The 14,445-nt window shown below is 35.6% G+C and overlaps 1 protein-coding gene across 6 annotated transcripts in view; it reads left to right on the forward strand.

Annotated features, from left to right (window-relative positions):
• Window positions 1–14,445, forward strand: part of NUMB (NUMB endocytic adaptor protein) — an 82,007-nt gene that overhangs the window by 32,965 nt on the left and 34,597 nt on the right. The gene's annotated exons all lie outside the window — the stretch shown is intronic.

Here is a 14,445-nt window from a genome sequence, read left to right on the forward strand (position 1 = left end):
TTGCTTCTTTTTTTCTCTTATTTTTGGCAAGAACAAAGATAAAGAATCCTTTGACTCAATGAAGGTTTATCAAGATAACAGACTATACGAGAAACACAATGCAGAAAAAGATCTTTAAACTATTGAGGATGACTATAAAAAATTGGAAGAAGAGCTGCAGAAATTCTCAAAAAAAAAAAAAGAAAAAGAAAAAAAGATATTAAAGCTAAAATGGACTTAATTAAACATAAACCGGGATCATTGGAAAAGGAAGAAATAGTACAAGAAATCAGAAACATTAAACAGAATTATTGTGAGGCCTATAAACTGAGAATTAAAAGGGTTAATCAACTGATAAATGAAGAGAGACAGATTTGTTCTTGGCACTGAGGGTGAGAAAAAGATTATACAAGATCATAATGGAAAATTGTACTAAGAGAATGCACAAAAAGAAGAAGTAAAACAATATTGAAAGAAACTACTGGAGATGTTTAAAGAAAAAAATCAGGGGAATACAACAATGATGGAACTGACAGAAGCTTCCAAAAGCAGAATGTTCAAAAGGACATTTATTATTGCTTTCTCTTATCCAATAATATAGAAAAAGGAATGAACAGTTAGATATTTTGGGATATTGAATGAAAAGGGTGAACTCAAAATTATGCAAGCGCTGGAATAAAGTATAAATCTGAGATATATAGTTAAAAATTGTATAACATGTAGTGAAGAATCTGGTTAGAACTGTAACCTGGTTAGAACTGTAATTGATACTGTAACTGATATTGGTTAGAACTGTAACTCTTAAGAATTGGAAAAATTAAAAAGTACTTATGCAGGAGGAAGTTATTGAAAATTATGGAATGTGCAGAGATGAGTTAAACTGAGATTTGAAACTAGAGTAAGAAGATAAGTAATTTTATATGACACGGGATTTGCTTTTATTAATGATTAGATATAGATAGATGGAAATGTATTACTAATCCTATTGAAAGTTAAAATTTTTTGTAATATATGATTTTATAGATTAGCTATGAATGATTAATAATTGTTAATTGATAAGTATACAAGTATATTTTGAATAGATGATATGAGAATTTAAGATTATGAAAGGGGCACCAACGAGTTTAACTGGTTGACACACGGTATAAAATGGAAGATGCTTTTTTATGCCTTTTTATGTTTTTGTTTGTTCATGTTTGTTTTGTGTTTGTTGTAAAAATAAAAAAAAACATTAAAAAAAAAAAATACCTGAAGGCTTGCCTAATATAAGCAGACTGTGAAGAACAAAGCCACATCCCAGGAATAACATAATGATAAGCATACTAATATGTGCATTGAATCTCTCAAATTCAGTCTGGCTGACCTGAATATCAGGTCAAAGATCACTTACATCAGTCAAATCAATAAATCTATTTGGCACTGAGTGGAGTAGCTAAAACAAACCTGTAATTTCTAACATCAAATATGTAAGTGCTCATTGTATTCTGTAGCACCTGCCTTACTCTTCCTCACACATAGAACTGTTCTGTTGCTACATGATGTGTGTTGCTGGAACCATCTTAGCAGCACCAATTTGCTGCTCTAATTGAGGTACTGGAGACTTATTAAGTAAGTAACCCTCCACCAGCACCCGCCATAAAATAGTTTGTTAACTCCAGATTCAGCATGAACAAATAAAAAATGTTGGTTCTGGACTCCTGATAGACAAATACTTTGAGATGTTTTTAAGTTACTTGGATCTCTCCTGTACCAAAAGAAATTAAACAACATAGTGGTGCTCCCAGTTCATCTGGCATTATAGCAGAGGTAAGACAATTTAATAGCTGAATTTCAGAACCACAATGCAGCAAGTCAGTTAAGTTATCCAGTAGGAACTATCTGTCCTCACTTGCAACCTGCTGGAAGAGAGAGACAAGAAGAGAAAAAACAATAGAGTTGGAGAGAGAATGGATGTTCCCGTCATGCAGGTCTAAATATTGCACTAGAGGGAACGGGGCCTTTGACAGGGAAAAAAAAAGACTCTACCACACCATACAAAGACGTGCTTCTACTCACACCAAAACTAGGGACTCGGAATGGATATGTTCTTTTAGCTGAACTATTAGCTTTGGGAGTCAGAGTATTCAAATAAAGATAAGTTTTTATAACTGTGAAAGGGGAACTTACCTGGATGTAGATTTATGTATCTAAACATGTGGTTTAGAATTTTCTGTTACTTTGGGAGAAAATAGCTATGATTCCAGGCATGTATATCAGCTGCATTGTGAAAAATAAGTGTTCATGGGTTGGTTGATTGCCAACTTTTAATAGGCCAGAAAAGAATTTCGTACTTTTCTGCCACTGAACCTGAACCTTTCAGGTGATAACATTAATTAAAAGAGCAGATCAAACTTCTCACAAACCACAGGGCTCTAATTTCTTTTTTCCAGAACAAGTGTGATCATTCCTTATAGTTTGAACACATCAAGATAAAACCTCCATGAAGATGTTTGCTTGGTAGTTATATAAAATATCTGATCTTATAATTTCTATTGAATTAAGACTAATGGATTTTTTTATGTACAAATTTTCTTTTTGGATTTTTTCTTCGAAGACTCAGTGATCAAACTTTGAGGATCCTTAATTCTCAAACTTTGCTAAGTAATACTCTTGCTTCCAACAGAAGTTGTACTCATTTGTGAAATCCTGAAACATTTGTGACAGTGAGATGTATTTTAAATACTTGTGACTGCAGAGACTCTCTTGTAATAAAGCTGTGATTTAAGGCCAGGAGACTACCTTTTTGTAGCTACACTTCTTTTTATTTTCCTGGCCACTGTCAGACTTCTGATCAGGTTCAGCAATAAACACTGACTTCCCAAATACTTAACCTGGTATTCAGGAACTTCCTTAACGTAGAAGCCACAGACATGATGTAGCTAGATTAGCTCCTTTATTGCAGACAAGAATGAAGCTCTCTCTAGATATACCATATATACTGTATATACACCCATACATACATACAGAAGATCTTACTACAGAAATCCATGCTGCTCCAGAATTTAAGTTCTAGATTTTTTTTCTTCCTGTCTTTTTGAGTTAGTGGAAATTTGGTGGTTCTGTTCACAGTCTTGAGATTAGAAAACATTTGCTCACTGTTTATGTAACAGTTCTGGAAGTTGCCAGTTCCAATTTCACTGGCCAGGCCCTCAGACTGTCAGGCCCAGTTATTTCGAGACAGTTTTAGGTGGGAAAAGTTCAGGAATTTTTGGGCCTAATAAAGAAGCAGTATATGTGTCTTGGAATATATTTAGTCCTGTTTGTGGTACTTGTATGTTACTATGATATACTAAGTTCCTGCCACTACAAAGCTTTTGAGAAACTAGATGTCTAGACCTCAGTAGATATTGAACTGGAGCATGTTAAGTTCATACTTAGAATCATAGGGTTGAAAGGTCTTAGAGGTCTTCTGCTCTTCAGAAGTTTCAAGACTAAAAGTTGAGCTTGATCACAGTGAAATTTATGTAATTCCCTAAGAAATGTTGGAGAATAATTATTTCTATTTGGCTCTTTTCCATTTAGCTATCTTGACGGTTTGATGAGATTTCTATAGGAAGAATTGGAGTGTAGCAGAGAGAAAATGGTTTTGCTTATAGAATAGAATAATATTCCTTGAAGATAACTATAACCTCTGTTTGAAGTACACTGTATTAGGAAATTATTCAGAAATAATTCAGAATAGGTACATTGCCACTGTTTATCCTTGGTAAGTACTAAAATTCACAGTGTGATTCTAAAACAGTCTTAAGTGTTGACATTATTATACGCTTCCTTCAGAAATCCACTTAAATTTAAACTGGTAAAACTATTGCCTTTTGAATTAATATCGTATATTTTGATAGGATGGGGAAAACTTTTGAAAAGGTAACAATATAGAGATGAAAATATTGCTAGAAATGTAGAAATTGATCCATTTGATGTGGGGGATCAGTAGCTCATCTTGTATTAAGGTCAAAATCAATTTAAATATCACTTTTTAAAAGTTTTAAAAATATAAAAGTTGGACTTTGTGGCAAGCCTATTGCTCTGAAATAACTCCTTAAATTATTTTAATTGTTTAAAATCTGTACATTATCAAAATTAATCAGAAGTTTCAATACTTGTCTCTGAAACTGTGGAGGAAGATGCAGCCCTGGGCAGCTTAGTTGCCCATCTTTCCTCTTAATGTGCTGAAAGCTATTGCTTTAGGTCAAAAGGGAATGAATCCACGTTGGCTACTCTCGTGGATGACCACTGACAGGACCAGGGTAGGGGAAGTTCAGCCCTTTTGGTCCTGTTTGATCTTTCAGCATATGATACCATCAACCCTGGTCTCTTACAGGGCTGCAAGAGTTAAGGGTTGGATGCACTGTTCTTAAGTGGTTTTCTTCCTGAACAGGTAGTTTCAGTTTTGGTGGGGAGAGAGGATGAATCCTAGAGTCCTCCACTGTGGAGTGTCTCATGGTTCAGTGCTTTCTTCTCTCCTTTTTAGTATCTACATCAAGTTGCTGGGTGAGGTCATTCATCAACACTGAGACAGGCAGGCATCAGTGTGTTGATACTCAGCTCTGTATCTTGACTAGGGGATGTACAGGAGATGCAATAAAGGCCCTGTTCTGCTGCTGGGAGGCTATTGGGATCTGGATGGAAATGAACAGGCTTAGGCTCAATGTCAGCAAGACAAAATGGTCAAGAGAGCAGAAGACTTCTTTTTCCAAAAAAAATGCTATATTTAATTTTGAATGTAGTCACGTTTCCTTGGGCAGAATCAGTTTGTAATCTGGGGTTCCTCCTAGTCTCAGAGCTCATCATAGATCAGATGATGCCTTAGTCATCTGTTGTCTGGATTACTGCAGTATGCTCTACATGGGTTTGCCCTTGAAGGCTACTCAGATGTTATAGGTGTTATTGATTTGCCCATGTAAACACCACTACTCTGAGAGCTGAACTGGTAATCATTTTGCTTCTGGGTGCAAAATTCAAGTGCTGGTTGTCATCTTTAAAGGTTTTCATGGATCTGTGTATTTTTAAAAGGTCTTTCTGCCAGTGGGTTCTGCCTATCAGGAAGAGATGGCTCTCTTTAGGTTCCTCCTCTTAGTGAGTGTTATCTGCAGTGTTCAGGAAGTAGAGCCTTCTCAGTTGTTTCCCCCCATCTCTGGAACAACATTCCCCCAGAGACTATATTAGCTGTTACATGAACTTTCAAAAAGCTATACAGGTATTCCTTGACTTTTGTTTAACAACTGTTCAAAGTTACAACAGTGCTGAAAAAACTGACTTATGTCCAGTCCTTGCAGTTATGACTGTTGCAGCATCCTGGGGTCAAGTGATCGCCATTTGCAACCTTCCCAGGGGCTTCAGACAAGCAAAGTCTACGGGGGAAGCCAGATTCATTTAATGACTATGTGATTCACTTAATGACATGGTGATTCACTTAATGACTGCGGCAAAAAGGTTTGTAAAATCTGGCGCAACTCACTTAACGACCGCATCCCTTAGCAGCAGAAGTTCTGGCCCCAGTTGTGGTTGTAAGTCAAGGACTACCTGTACAAGAGACCTGGCTCTTTTGGTGTGCCTTTGGGATTTGATATGTTATCTTGTTCTTCTGTGCAGAAGAAAGTCTGTATGTGAAATGTGGCTAAAAGTGCCTGGATATTTTGGATCGTATCTTTATTTTTAATATGATTGCTGTATTGGATATGTATACTGGTCAGAATCTACTATGATTGGAGTGATCTAGAAGCCCAGCAAATAAGTATATAAATACATTTTAAAAATGGTTCTTGTTCCCAGCTGTTTGATCACATTTTATGATTATCTGTCACCTTACACCAAATTATTTAGTGAAAAAAAAGGACATAATTAATATATGGTTGAAATCTTTGTGAAGATGGCTTGCTTAGAAAAAGTTGGCTGAAATCCACAGTATTTGGTTTCTGTTGCAATGCATAGTTCTTATGTTTAGGAATTAGTTTCAGCATAATTTGATTTCTTTTTAAATATATATTTATTTAAAGCATTTGAAGAATAAAATAAATTACTATAGAAAGGAAAAAAGAAAGTGAATGAGGCATAATGTCTGGAAAATAAATAAAATTTACAATTGTCATAAAACTTAGAATACATTATTTCATTGATTAGATAATTGAATATATAAAGCTAAAATAATTGTATCATCTTGAGAAATGTTTGTGAATCATTACAAAACTCTAAAATGTAATATTTATATTGATGTCACCCCTATTTATCATTATCTAACATAAATGCATATGATCTTATAAAAATAAAATTTAAAATTTACTAAAAACTATCCATAAGAGTACTATTAAGTTCTAAATTCCCTCCCATTGTACCTGACTAGTGAGTGAATCAAATAATTATAAACATTGAAATTGCTTCTAGGTACTATCTTTACATCAAATATTTCCCCCTTAGCTCATTGCATGTTATTGATGTTTCTTCCTCCAATTTTAAAACCATGCTCATCTTCTTCTAATCCAGCTTCCCTCAATATATATTCTGCATATAGTGGAAAGTATACAGCCTTATCTCTTTTGCTAACCTGGAGCTAATCTGTTTCTCCATATTCCATCCAGATTGTGATTTCCTTAATTGTATATAAGTTTCACATGAAGATGAGATGTTCCAGGATTCCCATTTTTCTAAGCACATTCCACAGCTTGATATGGTCAACGCAATCCAAGGCCTTTCTATAATCAGTGAAGCACATATTGACTTTTTTTTTGAGATTCCTTGGTTTTCTCAGTTGTCCAGCATGCATTAACAATAATGTATCTTGTTCCTTGGTCTTTTATAAAGCCAGCTTGAACATCTGGCATTTCTTTTTCCATGTACGTTTCTAATCTGTATTGGATGATCCTAAGCATTATTTTGCTAGTATGTGAAATTAAGGATATTGTATGATAGTTTGCACACTCTGTTAAGTCTCCCTTCTTTGATACAGATATGTAGACTGACCTCTTCCAATCTGTTTGCCACTGTCATTATACAGATCTGCTGACATTGTTTGGTTAGAACCTTTATTGATTATTCTTGTGTTGCTTGCCATATTTCTTCTATTCCTTCAATTCCTGTAGCCTTCAGACTTGGCAATGACCAGAGTGATGGTCTTCTAATATTAGAGGTTCTTGTAAGTAGGGAATATCTTCTAAATTATCTTGTACATTGGCATCTCTGTTGTACAGAATTTCAGTATACTTGTGATGGAATGGAATTATGAAGGCCAGGCTCAGGGAGATAAACATTTTCTTAGCTCACTGCAGGAGCGTGGGAACTACAAGAGGATGAGACTGGCACCTCCCTGAGGAATTCACACTGTTATGGCTGGCTGACTTGGGACCTGGGGTTTCAATCTGGGAAGATTCTTGGTAGAGGTTGTAGCTAATAAACATATCTGAACTGATAGGGAAGATTGATGTCAGGCCTAGCCCAAGGAACTCCAAGAGACAATGCAAAATCAGTTCAGGTATGTTTATTAGCTACAACCTCTAGCAAGAATCTTCCCGGACTGAAACCCCAGGCCCCAAGTTAGCCAGCCATAACAGTGTGAATTCCTCAGGGAGGTGCCAGTCTCATCCTCTTGTAGTTCCCATGCTCCTGCGGTGAGCTAAGAAAATGCTTATCTCCCTGAGCCTGGCCTTCATAATTCCATTCCATCACAATACTTCTATCTTTGTTTGATCTTAGAATCGGTTACTATCAGTCCATTGGCATCCTTCAGTGTACCAATTTGAGGTTGGAACCTCCTTATGAGTTTGGAGATCTTTTGGAAGACTTTCTTTAATTTCCTGTGTCTGTTTCCATCTTCAGTGTCTTTACAAATATAATTGTAATACTGCTTCTTGCTTTTCTAATAGGTCTCTGAAATTCTTTAAGTTCCTTCCTGAGATCTCTCTGTTTGGCTTTAGTTTCTCTTCTCTCTTTGGCAGTTTCCACTGTTTATTCTGTTTGCTTTTTTCCATTTCTTGATCTTTGGCAGTTTCTTTTCACATTCAACCTTAACAACTTCTTTGATTTCGTTCCATAGCTACTCTGGTTCCCTATCAGTGAGTTTCAGGACTTCAAAGCTATTTCTGCTGTTCTACTTGAAAATTATGGGTATATGGTCAAGATCATATCAGGGAAACCAGTTGGCTTTCTTCTGCTGCTTTAGTTTAACTTGGAACTTGCACATGGGCAGTTATCATTGACTGCAAGTTCTGCAGTCAGCCCCTGGCCATGCCTTTGCTGTTATAACAGAGCTCTTCCATCATGACATCCTTACTACCTCTAAACATACGTACACAACGTGGCAAACCAGATTACAGCGATAGCGGAAACCAGTGTTCATTAAATCTATTTGCTGTAATTCTTTCATATTTTTTAAAAACTTCAAGTTTTTAAAATGTATTTTATATAAAAATGTTGTGGAAAAATGGTTGGGAACTCAGTGCTCCTGAACTTGAGGTATTGGGAGACCTGTAGCCATATGTTCCTATATTATTCTAAGATTCTGATTCTTAGAAGGCCCTGTGCAAATTGGTCCTCTCCATAGTGTTTAGACTACTGCACCTTATTATGCCCCAAATATATGTTAAGGGGCTTCTTTCACCTTGAAATAAATATATAAGTAGTACACCAAAGCAAAGGTGAGTAATTCAAAAGCAACACACTGCCCTTACATGGTCTCCTCTGCCTTCTAGTGTCTCCCATTTCTTCCTGGATTCCAGCAAGGAAGAGGTTAGACATAGACTATACTTCTGTCATTCTTTAAAAAAAACTATAGATTATCCTAGAATATTTTTTCAGTAGTCTGACTTCCCTATGCAAGATTCTTAAACCAAGAATGAAGCAATTTGAATGAGGAAAAACATCTTTTTTTTGTTTTGCCCTACCCAGGGAAGAAAGCAGAAGATTACTATAGCCTCCTTTATGTGGGCATGATAGAAGACTCCTCTCCCTATGCTACTTGATCAGGGAGATGAAAGCATTTTGACAACAAAGGGAATGTGTGTGCCATTTCAAACTGGGATATTGTAGGATAAAGTGGGGAATCATATACACCCTCATATTATGCATAATTCCACACATCAAGTTGGAGAAAGTTTGGTTGTCTAGATGTTGCCAAATTACAACTCCCAGAATCCCCTGATACCATAGAAAATGGCAAAAGAAGTTGAGTTGTAGATCAGCAGCATCTTGAGGGCCATTGGTTACCAGTCTTTGGTGTAAGAAACTGTAATAGCTATCAGCTAACCAGGGGGTGTTTGTGTTCCCTCTCTCTCATTATATATTACCAGTTCATCTTCTGAAAGCTATAGTTTGAAATGTTTAGCAGATAAAGTAATGGCTTTCAGTGAAGCAGTTTGGTCTGTGAGCAGCAGTGTTTGACAACTTTCATTCTGTGTGGTGTGATACATCTGTTCACTCTGAAAATATACCTGATTTCAACAGGTGAATTGTTTATTTGTTTCAACATATTAAACATCTGCAAAAATGTGAGGTTTGAGGAGAGTTTCTCTTTATGTTATGGTTATATTATCACTTTTAGAGTATAGGTAGCTTCCAAGGCAGCTTCACAATCTGTGAAGATTGTGATATAAATATTTACCAGTGTTGCATCCTTCCTGTGTTGTAAACTTCCGGTTATCAGTTCATGTAAGATTTTCCAGATGAGGACTGTTTACAAATGAGTTGAAATGTCTGCTTTAGCAAGCAGTGTTGATACTAATGGTATACTGCATTGCAGAATGTTATTTTATTTTTGAACACTTGAGATTGTTTGGATGCTGAAGAATTGCATACTGATTTGCTAAAAAATAATATGCCTTCAACTTATATTGGTCCTTTTCAGTAATGTGTAAGTAATTGTTTTCTCAGTTGTAATCATAGCAGAAGACAGTGTTTATGCCCATATGCAGGGAGAATGGTCATATGGAATTACTTTAGATTTGATTTTGACTAATAAACTTTGGTATAATGGTGCTTGGAATCTGAAGTTTAAATATCAATGAGCTATCTTCCAGCATCTACAGAGCAGAACTTAATAAACAGAAGTGTACTGAATGAGGATTATTGTTTGTCAAGTTCACATGTTACCATGAATTCTTGATTTATGCTAGAATGTTTATTTTAGAAAAGAAGTAGAGCTATGTATAGACTTCATTTCAATATAAACAACTAGATTTCTGCCCAGTATTTTTTTCAGGAGGTACTTTGGAATGACGACACAGACTAGATTCAGCATATTAATCCATGAATAATTTAATTATGGTTTATTAAACCATGATTGGTTGAGTTTGCTTTACAAAGTGATCTAGTGCTTAAGAGTTGTTAGATAGGGGCTGTATAGAAATTTCGTTAACAGGCAAAATAAAAAGACATAAGATATGGTTTAGAAACTACAGTAACTGACTTCACACAAAATGGTAAACAAAATAAACCATATTGTGTCTCACTGCAATGTGTAAGGAACTAAGGATAGACAATTCCTTATTTTTATATTCTGGTTTGCCAAAGTAAGTAGCAATATTATATCTCTGGAGCTGTTTCCATTTCTAACTAGTGATGAAGTCTTTTTTGCTTGCTTTCTGGTGCCTTATTATGAGAAGAATTCTGGGCTTCTGAAGGGGACAGCATAGACCTACTTAGATCATGAAGTTATATGGCTTGTTTCTGAATGATATTCCTGCCCCTCCAAACTTAGATTTTCATAGTAACACTGTGAGAAATGCCTCAGGTAAACAAGCAAAATTGCCGACAATGTTTTCCAGAACAGTTGGCAAACACTGTCCTTTTACCATGACCAATACAGTTAGCATGTAAAAGGGCTATTCCAGTCCTGATAGGGACTACATTCTTTGAAGTGCTGTGTTGACTGGTTTCACAAAAGTAGATCGCTTTAAAACTTGTTCTGTAAGCTGAATTGTATTTTTTTTTTTAATTTGGAAAATAAAAAGCTGCTAGGTTGAATGGATGTATCTGGACACTTTTTAAACTGTTATCCAAGTATTAGTGTTGTGTCTCATGTTAGATATAAATGCTGTAAATTGCAAGTAGATATAAACATTCTATTTGCTTTTCCTGTTGGCATTTCCTGTTAAATGAGGTATTCAGTATTATATGGATCATGTTATAGGACACATGCCCCATATTTACCATTAAACAGCAGATGTGGAAGTGAAGTATACAGTGGAGAAATAATGAAATGTCTGATCATCATTAGTGGTAGTAGTTTGATTTCATCACAAATTTTAAATTGAGTATTTTCTTGGCAAAGTGTAAGACAAGTAAAATAATTCCATGCACACACATTGTGTAGGGCCCTTTTAATTTAATAAAGAAGCATGTGAAAAAATGGTTGGGTTTACCTCTTAGTCATACCAAGCAAACATACTATACAGATGCAGAAATATCTGTAATAAATGTGACTGAGTATTTAAATAGTACAAAAATTAAAATACTGGTACCAAGGTGAGCCAATATTTTAAAATTATTTTAAAAAATGTTTTCATTTGCTTGGTCACATTTTGTGTTTATAATTTCAAATTATAAAGGGTTATACATTTTCTGAATATATCTGTCAAAATATGTATAGATCTTGGGTTGTAATTGATGAAGGCTATTTGGTATATGGAAGTTAGTAACTTTAAATCATGTATCAAGCTGTTGAACCATTCTTTCTGGATTTTAGCTATATCCCTAAATTGATGACAATCTAAGCAAAGATGGAAGAGAGTTTTCATGATGAACCTAGCATATTATTATGCTTCTAAACCTAGACTCCCTTTTGGGGATTGATGGCACATTAGGAACGTCAAGAGCATGTTACAGCACTCCTACAAAATGTCTACCATGGTGTGTCCCATCACTGTCTCTAGCTTCCTAGGATACTTTCTGTAGAACTTCTGTTTATCTTTTTAAATCACATTTCCAAAGAAAGCAGCGGGGTGCAGCTACTCCGTGTGTGTGTGTGTGTGTGTGTGTGTGTGTGTGTGTTTTCTCCAGCCAGTTTAGTACTGATCTTCTGAACCTGTTTTAAGTTCTTCCTCTTCCTCCAAAGAACAGGCAGGAGCCCAGCAGGCTTGGATTGAGTACTGTAAAGAGCTCACAATCTCCAGCAGCTGCCCCAGGTGGCTCACCTCTTCCCTCTTGCTTAAAGCAGGCTTATTAATTCTATAAATCAGCAACCCCAGAGACATGTTGTTATGTGGATGAGTTCACAAACTAAATTTTTAAATCTTTATCTTCACATATTTGCAGATAAACCCTAGCAAGATGATTTATCAGTAAAAAATATGAATGTGTGAAACAATTGGATGCCCATAAAATCTACTTGAATAAAAAGGGATTTGATCTTTCACATAAATTCCTGAAATATTACAGCATTTTCTTCTTTTTCTTTCGTTTGTTGTTATTCAGTTGCTTGATTGCTTCCCACTCTTTATGGCTTAGTGGACAACACTTTACCAAGTTTTTCTCTCAATAATTTGCTTTTTTGTGTTCTTGTAGCTTATACTTGTATCATCAGTGATAATATCTGACCATGTCCTCTGTTGTCTGTTTTTTGGTTGCTTTTAATTTTTGCAAACATCATGATCTTCTTCAGTGACTCTAGCCTTCGTATTATTTGTCCAAAATATCTAAGCCTTTTACTTCATCTTATAATGGAGTTATATGTTCTTCTTGTAGTCTAAGATATACTAAACCATTTTCTCCAGCAGCACAGTTCAAAGACATCATTTTTTCTTCATCCAGCGTTCCTAATGATCCAGCTTTTACAGCCAGATGTAACAACTGGGAAAACAATAGCCTTGACAATATCTCCCTTTGCTGTCAGTGTGATATCTCTGCAATTTAATATTTGTTTTAGATTTATCATAGTCTTCCTCCCAAGTAGTGGCCACCTCTAGTTCATGGCTATAGTTACCATCCCTGCAAATGTTGATCCTAAGAAGGTGAAATCTGCCATTACTTCAACTTCCCTGCCTATTTGCATTGGGCTGGCATTACCTTTTGACACCTTACTTAAAATATATACTGTATATATATATATAGAGAGAGAGAGAGAATGCGCCTGCGCGCGCAACAGAAGCTTCTCAACAAGGGATTACTTAAATCTTCCTCACTTCCACCCATCAAAGTGGTATCATCTGCATAACTGCAGTGGTTGAGTTTTCTCCTAGCAATTTTAATTCCAAATTCTGTTTCTCCTAGGTCAGCATTTCTCATGATATATTCTGCATATAAGCTGAATAAATAAGGTGACAATATACATTCTTGGCACACTTCTTTCCCAGTTTTGAACCACTTCATTGCTCTATATTCTGTTAATTGCTGATTCTTGGCCATCACAAAAATTCCTCAGTAGTTAGATAAAGTGGCTTGGTACATATGTTTTTAAAGGCTAAACAAATTTGTTACGGTCTATACATTTGCCTTCTTTGCAGCCATAGCACATTGCTGGGTCATATCAGTTTGCAGTAGTCTAAGATTCTAAGATCTTTTTCACAGGTACCAGTATCAAGCCTGTTGTTCCTCATCTGGTACTTGTGCATTTAATTTTTATTTCCAAAGTGAAGAATTTTGCAGTAGTTGCTGTAAAAAGTTTGTTGTTACTTTCAACCCATTTCTTCAAACTCCAGCCAAGTTCGTTCATTTTGATTTCTGAGCAGGAATGTGTATTTTTGACATATAGTGCAACTTTATGTTCTTTTCTACTGCTTCTGGTCCTTTTGGACAGATATTATCCTTTAATTACTGTATTCCTTTCATGGGAGTCATTCCACCAGATTTCCATTATACCAATTAAAACATATTTGCCCTTTTGTACTAAGAGCTGAAGCTCAGCTTGTTTTCATGTTTCCCATATTTTGAGCATTATTGTTTGGACAGTGAAGCTTCTTTCTGATTTTTCTTGAGTGATTTTTTCTTGAGTGGTTTAAGAGCATTTGGTAACATTTTCATTTTATACAGTGCATAACTCTGAGGTTCTTAATTCAGAGTTTTTGTTCTATCACAACAGGATTCAGTTTAAACTCCTCTTAATTTTGCTTTGTCTAAATACATTTTTGCTAATCCATGTGAGGTGCAACCCATCATATGTGAGCAGCCTACCATTTTGGTTCCTCAGGCAATGGTTCTAGAAACCAAATCTCTCCAGTGGCCACATTTTGCATAGGCAGTCATTAATTTGCATTATCACTCTTTTTCTTTCCATGGACTGGGAAAATAGATGATAGTATTGTCTAAGCCCCCAGAGTTTGAAATTCCTTCCAAGATTTTACATATCTGTGGTAATATGGTTGTAGTTGTTCTTTACAATATTGTCTCAAAGTGTATCAATAGGAAAGAATTATTTACTGAATTTGATAAGTCTTCAAAGTTCTGTTGCATCCTTGATCCTGACATTACAATATACTCAAGGAGACAGAGGGTCCTGCCAATATA

The sequence above is a fragment of the Python bivittatus genome, unplaced genomic scaffold (assembly GCF_059951505.1).
Source record: "Python bivittatus isolate LINGU-HERP-01145 unplaced genomic scaffold, Pbiv_v1 ctg000480_np1212, whole genome shotgun sequence".
Lineage (NCBI taxonomy): Eukaryota > Metazoa > Chordata > Lepidosauria > Squamata > Pythonidae > Python > Python bivittatus.